The sequence below is a fragment of the Sus scrofa genome, chromosome X (assembly GCF_000003025.6).
Source record: "Sus scrofa isolate TJ Tabasco breed Duroc chromosome X, Sscrofa11.1, whole genome shotgun sequence".
Classification (NCBI taxonomy): domain Eukaryota; kingdom Metazoa; phylum Chordata; class Mammalia; order Artiodactyla; family Suidae; genus Sus; species Sus scrofa.
In genome coordinates this window covers 87,435,338-87,454,637 of record NC_010461.5, presented here as the reverse complement: position 1 = coordinate 87,454,637, position 19,300 = coordinate 87,435,338, and positions in this window count along the sequence as shown.

The following is a 19,300-nucleotide window of genomic DNA, read 5'->3' as shown; positions in this document are numbered from 1 at the left end:
GTTCCAATTTCTCCAAGTTTTCACCAACACTTGTTATTGCCTTGTCATTATAACAAATGACAAGGGTGGGTGCAAAGTGGCATCTCATTGTGATTTTGATTTGCATTTCCCTAGTAAGTAATTAGGGATGAACTTTTTCTATATTTATTGGCCATTTGTATATTTTCTTTGGAGAAACATCTATTCAAATCTTTTGCGCATTTTATTCATGTATTTATTTAGTCTTTTTAGGGCTGCACCTGCGGCATATGGAGGTTCCCAGACTAGGGGTGTAATCAGAGCTGTAGCTGCCGGCCTACGCCACAGCCACAGCAACGCCAGATCCGAGCCCTGTCTGTGACCTACACCACAATTCATGGCAAGGCCGGATCCTTAACCCACTGAGCGAGGCCAGAGATCAAACCTGTGTCCTCATGGATGCTAATCAGATTCGTTTCTGCTGAGCCACGACGGGAACTCCTTTTTCGCCTTTTAAAAGTGGGTTATTGGAGTTCCCGTTGTGGCGCTGTGGAAACGAATCCGACTAGGAAACATGAGGTTTCAGATTCGAGCCCTGACCTTGTTCAGTGGATTAAGGATCCGGTGTTGCCATGAGCTATGGTGTAGGTGGCATATACGGCTCAGATCTGGCATTGCTGTGGCTGTGGTATAGGCCGGCGGCTACAGCTCCGACTGGAACCCTAGCCTGGGAACCTCCATGTGCTGTGGGTGAGGCCCTAAAAAGCAAATAAATAAATAAATAAATGTGGGTTATTTATCTTGTCATTGTTGAGTAGTAGATTTCTTTATGTATTCTGGATACTAGACATTTATTACCTATAAGGTTTGCAAATTTTTTCTCCTATTTTGTAGCTTGTCATTTCATTTTCTTGATAGTATGATTTGCCTTAGAAAATAAAATTAACATCTTAATTTATAGCAATCTTGTTTGGATTAATACCAATTTTTTTTGAGAGCCACACCCATGACATATGGAAATTCCCAGGCTAGGGGTCAAATCGGAGCTGTAGATGCCTGCCTACACCACAGCTCACAGCAACGCAGGATCCTTCACCCACTGAATGAGGCCAGGGATCAAACCCACGTCCTCATGGATCTTCGTCTGGTTGGTTGCTACTGATCCACAATGGGAGCTCCTGGATTAATACCAATTTTATCTATTTATTTATTTATTTGCTTTTTAGGGCCACACCTGGGGCATATGGAGGTTCCCGGGGCTAGGGATTGAATCAGAGCTACAGCTGCTGGCCTACGCCACAGCCACAACAATGTGGGATCCAAGCTGTGTCTGCCACCTACACCACAGTTCACGGCAATGCCAGATCACTGAGCCACTGAGCGAGGGCAGAGATCAAACCCACATCCTCATGGATACTGGTCTGATTTGTTTCCACTGCGCCATGACAAGAACTCCCTCCAATTTAATTGCTTATAAAAAATTTGATCCTATATAATTCCATTCCCTTTCTTTCTCTCTTTGTACTATTATGGTCATATAAATTATACCTTTATACATTGTGTTCTCATCAATATAATTATAATTAGTGGTTTATGCAGATATATTTTAAATAAGATAGGAGAAAAGGAAGTTACAAACAAAAATATTTATATGGGCATACCTCAGAGATAGTGTGGTTTTGGTTTCAGACCACCACAATAAAGCAAATATTGTAATAGCGTCACATGAATTTTTTTGGTTTCTCAGTACATATAAGTTATGTTTACATGATACCTTAGTCTATTAAGTTTGCAATAGCATTATATCTAACAAAATGATTTTCATACCTTAATTTAGAAATACTTTATTGCTGGAGTTCACATTGTAGTTTAGTGGGTTAAGAACCCAACATAGCATCTATGAGGATGTGGGTTCGATCCCTGGCCTTGCTCAGTGGATTAATGATCCAGTGTTGCTGCAAGCTGTGGCATAGATCATAGATGTGACTAGGATCCATCATTGCTATGGCTGTGGCATAGACTGGCAGCTGCAGCTCTGATTCCACCCCTAGCCTGGGAATTTCCCATATGCTGCAGGTGCAGCCCTAAAAAAAAAAAAAGAAAGAGAGAGAGAAAAAAAAATACTTTATTGCTGAAAAATACTAACCATCATCTGAGCCTTCAGTGAGTTGCAGTAGTAACATCAAAAGTCACTAATCACAGGAGTTCCCATTGTGGCTCAGTGGAAATGAATCTGACTGGCATCTATGAGGACACAGCGCAGGTTCAATCCTGGGCCTCACTCATTGGGTTAATGATCCTGCGTTGCTGTGAGCTGTGGTTTGGGTCACAGACGTGGCTTGGGTCTGGCTTTGCCATGGCTGTGGTGTGGGCTGGTGGCTACAGCTCTGATTCGGCCCCTAGCCTGGGAACCTCCATATGCTGTGGGTGGGGCCCTAAAAAGACAAAAAAATCACTAATAACAGAGAGCTCCATGAAAACATAACAATAATGAAAAAGTTTGAAATATTTCAAGAATTACCAAAATGTGACATGAAGACACAAAGCAAAACACACTGTTGGAAAAATGGTGTTGATAGACTTGGTCCTCTGAGGGTTGCCAAAAGCCTTCAATTTGTAATAAACACAATATCTGAAAAGTGCAATACTGTGAAGTACAATAAAATGAGGTATGCCTATATATTTTCTGTATTTACCTATGCATTGACCATTGTCTATGCTCTTTATTTCTTTGCGTTGATCAAGCTACTGTCTAGTGTCCTTTCGTTTCAACCTGGAGTGTGTGTGTGTGTGTGTGTGTGTGTGTGTGTGTGTGTGTGTGTGTGTATTTCAGCCTTTAATATTTCTGGCAGGGCAGATATGCTAGCAAAGAATTCTCTCAGTTTTTGTTTATCTTGGAATGTCTTATATTTGCCTACATTTCTGAAGGATAGCTTTGCTGGGTATAGAATTCTTTGTTGACAGTCTTTATCAGTCCTTTGTGTAGGGCATCCCACTGTCTTCTGGCCTCAATAGTTACGATGAGAAATTAACTGTTACTCTTATTGAATCTCCTTTGTATGTGTGAGTCATTTTTTCTGTTGCTACTTTCATTGTTCTCTCTTTGGCTTTTGACAGTTTGGTTATGATGAGTGGATCTTCTTAATTTTATCCTACTTGGAATTTGTTGAACTTCTTGGATGTGTAGATTAAGGTTAGTTTTTTTTTTTTTAATCACATTCAGGACTTTTTTGATGTTATTTTTTTTACATATATTTCCTGCCCTTTTCCCTTTCTCCTCTCTTTCTGAAACTCCATTTTATATATATGCATACTTGATATATGTGTATGCATACTTGATGGTTTCCCACATTTCTCTGAGGCTCTGTTTATTTTTCTTCATTGGTTTGTCTTTCTGGACCTCGCACAGGATAATTTCAACTGACCTATTTTAAGTTCACTCATTCTTTCTTTTGCTTTCTCAAATCTGCTTTGAGCTTCTCTATTGAATTTTTAATATCACTTAAAATTTTCAATTCAATTTCTATTTGGTTCTTATTTTATAATTTCTATCTCTTTATTGATATTCTGTACTTGGTGTAACATCCTTTTTGTACTTTCTTTTAGTTCTTTAGACATAGTCTCCTTTAGTTACTTTGAATACATTTACAATAGTTTAAAGTCTTTGTCTAGGAAATCCAATGCCTGAGCTTCCTCAAGGACAGCTTCTCTTAACTGCTTTTTCCTCTATGTATTAGACATACTTTTTTGTATGTCTTATTTTGGGGGTAGAAAACTACACATTTTAAATAATATATTGTGGCAACTCTAGAAATCAGACACTTTTTTTTTGTCTTTTTAGGGCCACACCACAGCATATGGAGGTTCCCAGGCTAGGGGTTGAATCAGAGCTGTAGCCACTGGCCTACACCACAGCCACAGCCACAGCAATGCCAGATCCAAACCACATCTGTGACCTACACCACAGCTCATGGCGATGCCAGATACTTAATCCACTGAGCAAGGCCAGGGATCAAACCTGGTCCTCATGGATGCTAGTCAAATTCAGTTCTGCTGGGCCACAACAGGAACTCCAGGAATCAGACACTTTTAAAAGCTACCTTGTACATCTCTTTCTCCAAGTTTTCTTTTTTAAGAATTTGAGCAGTTTGTTTGCCCCAACTGTTATCACTGCCTCAGGCAACTGTTACATTAAACAATCTCCACTGATTTCTTTTGACAAATGCACCAAAGGAAAAGTCTTTACATAACATATGAGCTCAGAGTTGGGTCAAACAAAGAGAAGTGTTTTGAGTGCTTACGGCACAGGGAACTATCAGGCAGGGCAAATAGTGACAATAGTGACAATTATCTGGGCATGGAGCTTTAAAAGAGCTTCAACGTCATCTGCCTCCTCCAGTTGGCCACTAGGCTGCTGATTGTCATTGGTGAGGCTGTTAGTTTGCAAGGCTACCATGGCAGTGAGGAAAGAGGGTTGGCAATGGGGCAGTTTAAAATGCCACAAAGCTCGCTGTTCTTAATGAAATTCATCCATTTTTCATGAATAAATGCTTCCTGGACTGTTTCAAGACTTTGACTAACTTCCAGGGTTCTAAAAAAAAAAGTTTATTTTGATCATTTTTTATAGAATTCTCATTGCTTATGGAAGAGAGAATTTTCAGAGGTCCTTAGTCTGCTATTCCTGCTCAGGTCACCATTAAGTTACTTTTATAATTACAACTTTAGTAGCAAGCTCACAAGTGGTGTGGGAGATAGTGCAAGTTGAGCTGCAGCAACTGCTAATTGTTTAAATTTACTACATCTACCTGTATATAAACCTTACATTATGTAATTCGGTAGTTGAAACTATATAATTATAATATAAAGATTGGTTTACAACTAAAATATAATTTAAATTGTTTTTGTAAATTGGCTCATATAAAACTCATGCAATATTGTAGACTTATATAGAGCTACTATTTCTATTTAAATTTTGAGTGAAGTTTAAGAATGTAATTATTCCCTTAATACCTTTTTAAAAATCAGCATTAATATTTTGCATTGTGATCCTCAATGTGAATATATTTTCCAAATTAAAAATGATTTTAATGGAGTTCCTGTTGTGGCTCAGTGGTTAACGAATCTAACTAGGAACCATGAGGTTGCGGGTTTGATCCCTGGCCTTGCTCAGTGGGTTAAGGATCCGGCGTTGCCGTGAGCTGTGGTGTGGGTCACAGACATGGCTCAGATCCTGCGTTGCTGTGGCTCTGGTGTAGGCCGGCGGCTACAGCCCTGATTCCACCCCTAGCCTGGGAACCTCCATATGCTGTGGGAGCAGCCCTAGAAAAGGCAAAAAGACCAAAAAAAAATGATTTTAAGAATTAAGATAATAAAATATAGAGGTATTAATACTATATATGTTTAAATAACTGTGAAATGTAGAATGTAATGCTAAAGATCCTCGGTATAAAAGGTTGAAAGAAAAAGAATAAAAAAAATACTATACAAGCTCTGTGTGAGCTCTCTGTGTTTTTGCTTCGATATAAACTACATCAGCTTTTCTAAAGCTCAAAGTAAAATAATAAACAACTAAGGTATTGTGACTATTATATTAATTATATAGTTTAGTGACAATAATGATTTTAAAATTCATGTTTACACGTTAAATAGCATTATATGGGATAACCACATATATTGAAGTTAATAAAATAACATTACATATGAGAGAAAAAGCATGGTAAATCAGGAGAATTTGAAAAGATTTCTTAAAAAAATAAGAAAAAAATCATACTGCATTTCCTTATTCTCTTCACTCTTCAATGTCTTTTTTTCTTTTATACCATTTTCTTCTCATCAAATCTGCAATACCACCTCTCTCATCATTAATCTCAGCTGGTGACCTTGCTTTCTATTTCATTAAGAAAACAGAAACATTAAGACAACTTCCAGTTAAAAGAGCATTGATGAAGCAATCACCCATAAATGACCACACTGGATGAGAAAGAGAACACCTTGATAATCCCACCCCCTACTCTTCCTTGCCTCCCAGCCCCCCACCACGGATGACATTGCTCCACCCATCCTAGAGGTAACCCCTATTTTGACTGCTGTGATAATCATTTCTTTGTTTTTATTTATTTACTTATTTATTGTCTTTTTGCCATTTCTTGGGCTGCTCCCGGAGCATATGGAGGTTCCCAGGCTAGGGGTTGAATCAGAGCTCTAGCTGCCGACCTACGCCAGAGCCACAGCAACATGGGATCCGAGCCGCGTCTGCAACCTACACCACAGTTCACGGCAATGCCGGATCCTTAACCCACTGAGCAAGGCCAGGGATCAAATCTGCAACCTCATGGTTCTTAGTCGGATTCGTTAACCACTGAGCCACAATGAGAACTCCATGTCCATTCTAACTTTGATAGACATTCTGGCTGCTTCTAGTTTGGGGCTGTCACGAAACAGTGCTACCACAAATAGTCATATACCTATCTCCTAGTATACTTAAGCACTTGAATTCTGCCTGACTGATTACAAGGCTGGTAGATCAATATTTTCTGGAGGCCAATATAACTATGGGTTTTGGTTTCTATACAGAAGGTGAGATAGTGCATTTTCCATCTGACATCAGGGATGGAAGTGGGCAGTGATAAGAGCAGTGGAGAGGGGGCAAGGTGAGACGGCTATGACTCTTTCCTTCCCTCCCTCCACCCTGACCTACCTTTTCCCATAGCACAGCCTTGACACCCAAAGGACCAAGACCAGCCCCCTTCTTAATGAATGGGAAGTAATATGCATACTGGTTAAGAGTATGGACTAGGAGTTCCCATAGTGGCTCAGTGGTTAACGAATCCGACTAGGAACCATGAGGTTTCAGGTTCGATCCCTGGCCTCATTCAGTGGGTTAAAAATCCGGCGATGCGGTGAGCTGGGGTGTAGGTCGCAGACACGGCTCAGATCCCACATTGCTGTGGCTGTGGTGTAGGCTGGCGGCTACAGCTCTGATTCAACCCCTAGCCTGGGGACGTCCATATGCCGTGGGAGCAGCCCAGGGAATGTCAAAAAAAAAAAAAAAAGAAAAGCGTGTGGACTAGCTGGAGTTAGAAAACTTGAATACAATTCTCTCCTCCAATTTTTTCCAGCTCTATGTATGTGTGACCTTGAGTACAACTTAGTTACTTAGGTCTCAGTTTGCTCATCTGTAAAATGGGAATAACACTAATTACTTAAAATGAGTTGTTGTGGGATTAGATGTGCTGGGACCTGTAATATGCCCAGAGCAGCCCCTTGGTAATGTGCTATTCTTTCTCTAACTTGGATTAAATAGAATATAATGAACTCATCAGAAAGTATTTGGGGGAACTTTAACTTTTTTTTTTAAGGCCCATACCTGCAGCATATGAAGTTCCCAGGGTAGGGGTCTAATTGGAGCTACAGCTGCTGGCCTACGCCACAGCCATAGCAACTCGGGACCCAAGCCACATCTGTGACCTACACCACAGCTCACAGTGACGTCAGATCCTTAACCCACTGAGCGAAGCCAGGGATCAAACCCACATCCTCATGGATCCTTAAATACTGAGCCACGAAAGGAACTCCCAGGATCTTTAACTTTTTTTTTTTTTTTTTTGTCTTTTTGCCTTTTCGAGGGCCACTCCCATGGCATATGGAGATTCCCAGGCTAGGGGTCCCATCGGAGCTGTAGCCCAGGGTCTTTAACTTTTAAGAACTTGTCTTTGGTTATTTTGAAGAGCAGAGATTGACCGAAAAGTAATTCTGTTTGATGTCAGCACTAGTAGAAAATGTTTCCTCTTTTGTCAGGGTTCGTCTGGCTAGCTGTGGTAAAATGGGTGGATCTGCACTTATGGGCCATAGCTTGTAGGAGTCAGAGTAATTAATGTTCAGTTGGTTGAACATGGATTCTTTGCAATATTGTTTCAGTTATCAATCGCTACATAAAAAAACTAACCCCAAAATGTAGTGACAGAATGACCATTTATTTGCTCATCCCGTTGAGGCTCAGAAATTCAGGCAAGGCTCAGGAGTCTGCTTCTACTCCACATGGTGTCAGCTGGAGCAGCTCAACTAAGGCTGGAGGACACAAGATGGCCCTACTCACAAGTCTACTCTTGGTTCTGGTTCTTGGGTGGCATATGTTGCTTTTCTCCCATGTAGCTTCTCTTTCCAGTAGGATAGCTCCCCAAAGGGCAACAAAGGAAATTACTAAGGCCTTTTCAGGTTGAGTCTCAGAAATCATGCGATATCACTTCTGCTGCATTCTATTTGTCAAATCCAGTTACAGGTCCAGCCTAGATTCAAGAACAAAGAAAACAGACTCTTGTTTGATGGGAGGAAGTCACATTGCAAATGGGCCTGCAGGATTGGCGGAGTTATGGTAGTCATCGTTGGAAACAGTATACCATAGATTGCTTGCGAGCCTTTGGACTCAACCCAACTGTCTTGTGGTTGCCGAAGCAGAGGGGGAGGAAGTGGGATGGATGGGGAGTTTGGGGTTGGTAGATGGAAACTATTACATTTAGAATGGATAAGCAATGAGGTCCAGCACAGGGAATCATATCCAATCTCTTGGGATAGAACACGATGGAAGATAGTATGAAAAAAAAAAAATATATATATATATGTATGACTGGGTCACTCTGCTGTGCAAAAGAAATTGACGCAACCCTGTAAATCAACGATACTCTAATGAAAATAAAAATTTTAAAAAAGAATTGGAGTTCCTGTTGTGGCTCAGTGGTTAACAAACCCAACTAGTATCCAGGTTCCATCCCTGGCCTTGCCCAGTGGGTTAAGGATCCCACATTGGCCATGAGCTGTGGTGTAGGTCACAGATGTGGCTCAGATCCTGCATTGCTGTGGCTGTGGTGTAGATCAACAGCTACAGCTCCGATTCAACCCCTAGCCTGGGAACCTCCATGTGCCACGGGTGTGGCCCTAAAAAGACAAAAGATAAAAAAAAAAAACTAAAAAATTTTGTTTAAAAGAACCCAATTGTTTTTATTAGAGCTGGATGTGGCTACATCTCCATTTACTAGTCCCAGGTAACAAGGAAGCAGAATATCATCAAGTTTGTTTGGGGCAAGGATGTGTGGGAAAGATGAAGGAACCAACAAAAGAGATGGAGAAGGTGCCTCCCAGGAGGGAAAAAGAGAGTAAGGGGGCGTGGGGGCCTGAAAACTAAGCGAATAAATGTTTTCAGGAGGAGGGAGTGAGCAACTATAAGACAAATGTTGCTCAGGAGTTCAGCAAAATGAGTAAGGTTTTTCTGGGAAGAACTATAAGAAACCGATTTTTTAAAAAGCAGTTATCCTTAGGAAGATGTGCAAATGTAAGGGAAGGAAAGGCTTCCATTTATCATAACCTGCCTGCTGCATTTGAACTTTCTAATTTTTTTTTTCTGCTTTTTAGGGCTGTATCCGCGGCATATGGTTAGAGCTACAATTATCCTCAGCTTGAGTTTGTTCTCCAGAGAGGGTGACTTTGCACCTCTGCTCAGCATCCCACTGAAGTGAAATGTGATTTGAGCCCTCAGAGTGTCAAATCCAGTTTCATTAGCATTGCGTTCTAATTCCCAGGGTGCTAGTCTGTGAGAGAGCTCTGCAGAAATTAGAACATGCCGCAGATGTGACTCTTGACCCCTCTGGGCCCTTGGCACTCTGCTGTTTCTCCTTTGCACTCCATGTCCCGCAGTGGAAGGCCCCGGGAAAAGACCTGTTCCTGCTCAAAAAGGCCTCACCAGCCTATAACTTCTTCTCTCTGCAGCTCCTAACCTCCACATGTACTGTTCCTTATCCTCTGTCTCACACCCAGCCCTGCCTCAGCCAGGCCTCCCTGCCATGCCGAGAATCCTCACCCAGCCTCCACGCCACCCACTCCACAGCCCTGCTCACACCACTGCAGCCTAGACCAGCCTGGGACCTGGCAAGGCCTGCAGCCTCTCTTCACCCTTCTGCTCAGCGCAGCCAAGGAGACCAACACTGATCAAGACACACATACATACACAAATATATACACTGACATATACAAATACACACCACGCATACAAATACACAAATGCTAACATGCATGCATAGCACATGGATACATAGACACATACATGCATGCACATACAGTTACACACGCACACAAATAAACACATAGGCAAACACAGAGTTGCGCTTCATTTGGGGCTGTCCTCAGGTGCGGCACACATACATTCCTAAATACACACATATATATACACAGCTACACACACAAACACACACACACACATATACATACACACATGGCAGGGTCACTCTCAAGCTCAGTGAGGGCACCAGCTAGCCACAGAGATTGTGTGTGGGTTTGATGTTATTTAGACATGATGGAGGATTCGGAATTGGTTTCCTTGGAGTTCCCATCGTGGCTCAGCAGAAACGAATCTGATTAGCATCCATGAGGACACAGGTTTGATCTCTGGCCTCACTCAGTGGGTTAAGGATCTGGTGTTGCCGTGAGCTGTGGTGAAGGTCACAGATCTGGCTCGGATCAGGTGTTGCTGTGGTTGTGGCTGTGGCATAGGCCAGCGGCTGCAGCTCCAATTGGACCCCCAGCCTGGGAACCTCCATATGCCGTGGGTGTGGCCCTAAAAAGACAAGAAAAATTGGTCTCCTTAGCCTCAGAGAGGTCAAGTGGTCATTTTAAAGGACATCTGGTCCACTTTGTCAGCTCCCATAGAGTTCCACCACACTCTGCTGCATGGACCTTTATACACACAAAAGAATTAATCTTCCCTGTTTCCACTTCTGGAAAGGTTACTTTGTCCCAGGTACCTTGTCAAGCATTTTACACCTATCACCTCATTTTATTCTCACAGTGACCCAGTGATAGGAGCCATAAACACCATGCTAGGCTGCCTCCCTCCTTAAAACGACACAGGTGGCCTTCCCTTTGGTTTCTGCAACACTTTCATATGATTTTGAGTCTAGCAATAACAACACAAAGTAGGAAAGCTTGGCATTGTCACTCCCATTTTGCAGCTGAGACCCGCAGAGGTTAAGGAACTTTCTGAAGACTGTAACAACTAATAAATATAAGCTAGATATTAATCTTCCATATGTACACTCCAGTTGGGTCATTTTGTATATTTATTCTGTTGTTTGTTTGTTTATTTATTTATTTGTGTCTTTTGTCATTTTAGGGCCACACCCATGGCATATGGAGGTTCCCAGGCTAGGGATCCAATCAGAGCTGTAGCTGCTGGCCTACGCCAGAGCCACAGCAATGCAGGATCTGAGCCGCGTCTGGGACCTACACCACAGCTCACGGCAACACCAGATCCTTAACCCACTGAGCAAGACCAGGGATGGAACCTGCAATCTCATGACTCCTAGTCGGATTCGTTTCCATTGCACCATGACGGGAACTCCTCCTTTGTTTATTCAGCATACATTTATGCTCCCTACCCATTTCCAGAGACCGTACTAGGTACTATGAAAACAAAAACTGAATAAGACACAGGGAGTTCCCGTCGTGGCGCAGTGGTTAACGAATCTGACTAAGAACCATGAGGTTGCGGGTTCGATCCCTGCCCTTGCTCAGTGGGTTGATGATCCGGCGCTGCCGTGAGCTGTGGTGTAGGTTGTAGACTCGGCTCGGATCCTGCGTTGCTGTGGCTCTGGCGTAGGCCGGTGGCTACAGCTCCGATTGGACCCATAGCCTGGGAACCTCCATATGCCGCGGGAGCGGCCCAAGAGATAGCAAAAAGACAAAAAAAAAAAAAAAAAAAAAGAATAAGACACAGTCTTGACTTCGAAATAGCTGGCATTCTAGGGAGGAAGGAAAGCCAGTAGAGGGATGTATTGTGATGTCAGATGCCAGATGCTGGGATAGAGACTTGGACAAATTGGGTAGAATAACTGGTTCTACTTAGGGAGCCAGCATCAAAAGGAGGCCAGGTGTCACAGACAACTCAAAGGCCATGCTTTGTCCATGCTTCTGGAACATCTGCTTTGTGTGTTCAGCAGATGGTAGTGAGGCTAGTTGGCCTCTGAAAAATTGTCAAGTCAGTCAAATTCATCTACCTTTCCCTTCTTCAAGGCGCGAAAGGCAGTAGTAATTAATTGAAGTACATTTTCTAAGCCAATGCAATATTAATTCTTCAATTATATACGGACAAAGAAGATTCCTGTTGACCACAGAAAGCTAAATTATTATGGGTGAGAAATTACATAATCAAATGTGCCCCTTCAAATGGCTTATGTAGCTTCCTAGCTATTTTTGAAAGTGAGTTACAGATGAGAAAAATTCCAAACTAAACATGATCAAATGCTACATTTTGCATAGGGGTTTTATGGTTTTCTGTTTTGTTTTTACCTTTAATTTTAGTTGTCTTTTAATATTCTCTATCTTTCTGTCTCTCTGTATCTCTCTTTTTATTATCTACATTCTCAAACATACTCAAGAATAGAGAGAATAATATAACTTATATTCATCCTCTAGTTTCAACAATTATCAACATTTCACTAACCCTGTTTCATCTGTTTTTTTTTTTTTTTTTTTTCACACAGCCACACATTTTTTTTCTGGAGTATTTTAAAGCAACTATGGTCTTATTTTTGAGAAGAATTTGAAGAGGTGTGAAATTAGAATGAGAAAATATATGTCCTTCCAAACCTCATGGGTCTTTAGCCCTAATTAAATTGCCAGCATGATTTTTTAAAAACTCTTCCAGTTTTAGCAAAATCTCTTTTATGGCATTAGCTCAGCTAGCAAAGCACAGCTCAACTGGACAAGGTGTCTTTTGGCCCTCCTCCCTTCTAAAGGGTTCTGCCAGAACAAACAGAATGGAAAAGTTTTTTTTTTTTTTTGACTGAACACTTCAGATAAGAACAATGCACAATGCAGAAATAGATGCATAGGAGTTTGGGCTGAATATAAAGATACCATTGTTGTCACTGTTAGGGAATCTCAGTATATTTGGGATTTAAGATAACACATTTGTCCTTTCTGTCATTGGAACTATGATTTCATTTATTTCCTTGTCCCCTATTTTCAAGAGAGCTACCTCTTGGCTGATGGGCTTAAGATATCCTGGAAGTTTCTGTGATGATTACAAGATGATAAGTTCTAAGCAACTTACTGGAGTACAGCTGTTTGGCAACACCCTCATCAGCATTAGAAACAGGCAATGGTTTCAAATCCAGACATACCTAAAGATATAAGCATCGCAGTTACTTAAAATAGCAACATAATAAAAAAATTAAATATTGAATAAAAGGGGAATAGCAAAATAAATCAAAGTACATCTATATAAATGGAATCCTGTAAAAGCATGGTTTGTCAGAAATTGCTTATTTTATCACACTACATGATAAAACCAGTATATAAAATTATATGCCCAGGGTGAGCTCAAATACACAAAAAGTTCATGGAAACAAAATTGGAAGGTAATGTGCCAAAAGATTAACAGTGGTTGCCTCTGGGTGGTAGGGTGAGTGATTCTTGTTTCTTTTTATACTTCTCTGTCTTTTTCAAATTTTCTACAGTGAGCATGTAATTACTTGTATAATCAGAAAAACATTTTTTTTTTCTAAATAAAAGGGACAAGCAAGTCTCAAAAACCCAGTGCCTCGAAGCAGATCAGTAATCTGTTTTGAAAGTTTCCAAGGCAGTGAACCAGGCAAAAGTAAGAAGGATGATTTCAGAGTCCCCAGGGGAGACTTGTGTAGTTAGTTCCTTGGAAACCAGAAGTTTTAGCCACTCAAAACACATGTAAGTGTTTTTGGTGTGAATCAAAACCTTCCATTAGACATAATTGCAACAGCAGCTGTTACACAACCTGTATAAACTATTTTTGGTGTGAACCAAAATTTTAACAACATAGAAACTCTGTTAACTGTTTCATGGTCACCCAGGTGTAAACTCCATCCACCACTGGCCAGGTTAACTGCCCTAATAGAAGGGAAATACCTGATTCTGTGCTGGAGCGTGCAGGGTTAGCCAAGAATTAAGACAACTCTTCTGGATGCTTTTTTCTTTTTCATGGTATTCTCTTAAAAGATAACAAGGCAATTTGAAAATGGCCTTAATATTTACTGGATTTCTTAGACTGTTATAGTTTGTTCATGCCCATTCTAATAAGAATAACGAAAGCATATAAAGACATAATTTCCTCATTCATTCTCATTCCACCCACTTGGAAAAAACAACATAAATCTGATGTGTATCCTTACACACTTTTCTCTATGCTACATAGTATGTACACACACACACACACGAATAGAGATTTCCTTGTTTTCTTTACAAAAATAGTGTGACATTTTATATCCAAACGAATCTAATCATAGACTCACCTTGAATATTTGTCTGAAATACAGATACCTTGGCCCCACCCTAGACTTATTGAATCTGAGCTTTCAAAGAAATTTAATGAGTTCAATAATGAGAAGTGTTGGATAAATGCTACTCTACATATTATTCTGCAACTTGCTTTTTATCTCTTAACAATATACCATGGTTGTCCTTTCAGATTAATGCCTATATATCAAAGGCATTATCTTTTGGTAGGTGAAGGGACAGAAGAACAGATTCAATTACAAAACAAAACCCCACTATTTGTTTTGCAAAAGACACTATAAGCAAAGTTAAAAGGCAAAGGACGGATTAGGAGAAAATATCTGCAACACATAACAGAAGGTTATTACTCCTAACATACAAAGAGGAAGAAGTTGAGAAGAAATTTACAGAATGAGAAGAAGAGAAAAGAAAGAAGTAAAGTGCCCTTTTTAAAAAAAAGGAGAGAGAGAGTCGGGCACTGTGGTGGTAGGAAGCAGATGCTGAGATGGTATTAGTAAGCAGCGTATTAATTAACCTTTGGATCAACACCTATGAAAGGGAGAGGAAGGAAGCAGGAGTGAGCAGAAGGAGGGGTAGAGCTGTGTTGCAGACCCAAAGATAGTCTCAACTAGAATAGCCCTTCTGTCATCACTTTCTTTCAAAGCCATAATGAGTGGAGCTGCAATGTGGCTGTCATTCATTTCCAGTTTACACCCATGCACCATGGCAATCCATCCATGAATGGCCTTTTCCTCTCTCATCAACTGGTCACAAGGAATACTCTCATATGCCATAAGGGTGAGCATAGAAAGAGATGCTAGCAAAATAGTGGTGGATGACCCGGGAGTCTGGGCCAACTGCTCATATAGCTATTTGATTCCTCTGGTCTTACTTGACGCTGGATTTCTCATTCCTCATGAACGCTTACTGTTAGGCCCATTTGATCTTAGGATTTGGTAGGTCAGACAGTACCCGACTCATGGTGAGCATGAGTATGAGTATGTGGCCACATACTCAGCTGGTGTCCCAAGACCAGCTTGCTCCTTTTCTATCAGGAACCAGTAGCATGCTGGGAGTTGATTTTCAAAGGCATAGAATTCTCTGAAGATGGCATAGCCCTGGCCCCGATCCCCGGGGTCACTGTGATTATCCCACAAGATTTGCCAAAAATTACACATAGCATCTTTTCCCACTATTACTGCTTTTAGTACCATAGGGTACTCTGGTCACGTGGCCCAAGGAGCAGTGCTGCTTGCACTGCAGCGTAGACTGCTGCAGAGCACTTCCTGCTTTGAATTCCACTCATAGTTGTCAGCCTTCACATCATCCAGCACATGTGTCAGAGCAGTATTCCCAAGTGAGGAATACACTGCCTCCAGAGTGTGAAGAGGTCCACCAGATGTTGCACTTTGCCTCTTTGTGGTGAGAGGTGCAAAGCTTAACAATTTGTCGCTTAATTTGGATGGGATTACTCAGTGTGCCCCTCATCTTAGTGGACACCTGAGAACTGTAATGATGTGCCACGTCCCTGAATCATCATGGGGTTTATCTCCCATGTTGTGAGCGACTGCCTATCACCAAGGCCAGCAATGTGCGAGGCACTTTTTGCTCACTCAGACTGATTAGCATGATTTCTTTCATATAATGGATCAATGTGATGTTCTGTGAGGTAACCAGATCCTTTCAGACCATACAAAGGGCAAGAAAGTTAACACAGCCCTGTAACAAGATTACAAATATAAAATGTTGTCTGTCCCATATGAATCAGAACTTTTTATTTTTGTCTTTTTAGGGTTGCACCCAGGGCACATGGAAGTTCCCAGGCTAGGGGTCAAATTGAAGCTGCAGCTGCTGGCCTACACCACAGCCACAGCAATGTGGGATCTGAGCTGGGTCTGTGACCTACATCACAGCTCAATGACAGATCCTTAACCCACTGAGCAAGGCCAGGGATCAAACCTGTGTTCTCATGGATCCTAGTTGGGTACGTTACCACTGAGCCACAACAGGAACTTCCATACGGGAGCAGAATTTTATTTATTTATTTATTTATTTATTTATTTATTTATTTATTATTTGTCTTTTTTTAGGGTTGCACCTGTGGCATAGGGAAGTTCCCAGGCTAGGGGTCGAATTGGAGCTGCAGCTGCCGGCCTACACCACAGCAATGCCAGATCTGAGCCACGTCTGTGACCTACACTGCAGCTCTCAGCAATGCCTGATCCTTAAACCCACTGAGTGAGGCCAGGGATCGACCTGTGTTTTCATGGATACTAGTCCGCTATGTTACTGCTGAGCCACGATGGGAACTCCTTGAACATTATCTGATCTTGTCTGAACAGTATAGATAGAACACATTCAGAAAATAAATGAGAGCATACCATATGCCTGAGGCTGTATTAGTCTACTCCAGCAAATATACCTCATTTAGCACAGTGGCAGGAGTTAGCAACTCTACTTGGTTGAATTTACAACAGGTTGTCATTTTCCAGGATCTTTTTTTCCTCCAAGGGTCAGATTGGTGAATTAAATATAGATGTGACAAAGTTTAACACCCCTGCATACTTAGATCTTTAGGAAGGACACTAACTTCCACACTTTCATGCCAAATAAAACATTATTTTTCCCACTGTTCCATTATGGAAAATATTTCAAACTTACAGAAAAGTTGAAACTTAACACTTATGTAGACACTCTATTCCGAATGTTACATTTTTATATTTATTTTGTCACATATTTATCCATTCTTTTATCCATGTATCAAGCCATTCAATTTTTGGATGTGTTTCAAAGTAAGCTGCAGACATCAGGACACCTCCCTTGAAAGAATTCAGCATGCATATCGTTAGAGACAAATGTTTGTTTAGAGTTATCTTAAGTAAAATTTTCATACAGTGAAATATACAGATCTTAGTGTACCACTTGATGACTTTGAAAAAATGCATATGACTCCATGTATCATATCATTTAAGTACCTCCTGCCCCCAACACATGCACACACCCCTGGGGTTAGCCTCACCTGGGTGAGCTAACAAGCTACTCATCTAGTCCTCTGCGCATAGGTTCGGCAAGTGTCTTCCTTCCTCTGAAACCCACGTACCCAGGGACCACATCACCTTGATTCACAGCTGAAGACTGGCACGAGGCCAGCTGGCACCATGAGCTCTCCAGGGAGAGCCAGCTTTGGGTGAGCTAAGGGCACCCTCCTGCCTGGTCTGGAGCACCCCTGCCCCCAGCTGTCCCCTTCCTGCCCCTCCAGGGAGCTGCCGCGTCCCTCTCCTTCCCTCTGAGATGCTCTGGGATTCTCCTTCTTCTAAAAAGCTTTATTGAAGTGTACTGGATTCACAAGGTTGTTGTAATTTCTGCTGTACAACAAACCGCCCTGGGAGTCTTGTCAGGTAGGAGCCAGGAAGCCGGCTGCGCAGGCTCATCCCAACCGGAAAACGGAAATCACCGTCACAGAGCACGCATGCTCTGTGCTGACCCAGGCATCAGTCCCGGGGCAGGTCCACTCAGACCTCTGATGAGACCCTGGGAAAAGAAAGGAGAAAGAATTCACTTAAAAGCCAACAAAGCCCAGAAAGGAGAGGGCCTCTCTGTGGGAAGGGGTTGTGCCTGGCAGTGAACAAGAAGCCAAGGACCCTGCTCCCCAAACTGGGAAAGGGGCGAAGCTGCGCAGGGTGATGCAGGGCGAGGGCGCTGGGGGTTCTGGGAGGGAGACCAGGCGGCTCAGTTAGCACCTCATTCCCGACATCTCCCTGGGACTGGCAGGTACACCCGGTGAGCGCCAACTCCTCTTCCAGCAAGACTTGAGGGGAGCCCTCCTGGCTGGGAAGGGAGGTCCTTTAGTCATCAGAGCCACTGGCCCTTAGGTCTGAAACCCCTGGCCCTGATTTGCCCTCTGAGCTCCTCCCTTAGAACCTCCTTCTGTCCTGTCCTGGTCTCTCCTATCCAGGCCCTCAGCCAGCCCTGATGTCCTCCAGCCCCCTCCTTTCCCAATGAGGGCGCCGCAGGTTAAGTATGCTCCAGCACTGCATTCCCCTGTTCCCCTTGCTATAAAACTGCCTAATTTAGCTTTTTAGATCTATTTAGATCTGTAATTGATGTGACAGTAGGAGAGTATATCTCTCCCACCTCTGCCCTTTCTTTATTTTCTGAAATCTGTTTGCCTTCCCCGAGTCTTCACAACTGGAACTGAAATTAGAGCTGCAAAACACACCATGCCAGTGGGTGTAATGAAACTAAATCTCTGTTCAAAATGCTTATTCATATTGTATTCCAAATGTTCTGTTTCATGTGCCAGAGCTTTTACCACTAGCAACAAGCCATTGGAGAAATAAGTACTAAATGTAAATCAAGTTAGACCAGCCATGGATCCTATTGGAAATGACTGGTCAGAACAGATAAATTCCAAGAGTCAAGTGGAAAGGGCCTTCCTTCTAATGAGGAAACAGAGTCTTATATATCTTCTCTATCAATATATTTTTTGTCTTCCTTTTTATCTTCTCTGTAGTAAGGAAGAAAGAAGGAGCCAGAAAATGAAAAGCAAATGAAATTCAACTAGTCTGCAAAGTCCAGGCCAGTGATTCTCATATTTGAACCTGGATCAAAATCACTTACCGGTCTGGAGCAGGGCCTGAGAATTTTCATCTAACATGTTCCTGGGTGGAACTAATGCTGTTGCTCTGGGGCCCACACATTGAGAACCACAGCTTTAGGGGCTGAGCTGAGAAGGCTTGAAGGTCAGGAGTCACTGGTCCTGGGGAGACTTGCCCAGAGGCCGGGCCTGCCCCATGTACCCTGGAGGAGGTTCTAGCTCAGTGTGGCTGGGCCCTGGGCAGAGCTCAGCAACCCTGCTCTTGGGGCTCCCGCAGTGGCCAAAGGGCACAGGTTACATCCCGGGCCTCCTGCTTCTTCAATCGTCTAACATCTGCCATTGTGCCTCCCCCTTTGGGGTTGGTGGAGGGACCCAAGGCATGGATAAACCTAAAGTCACGTGGCCCAAGAGGAGCCTCACGCTGTAGAGCAAGGTGGTTCTCAACCTGAG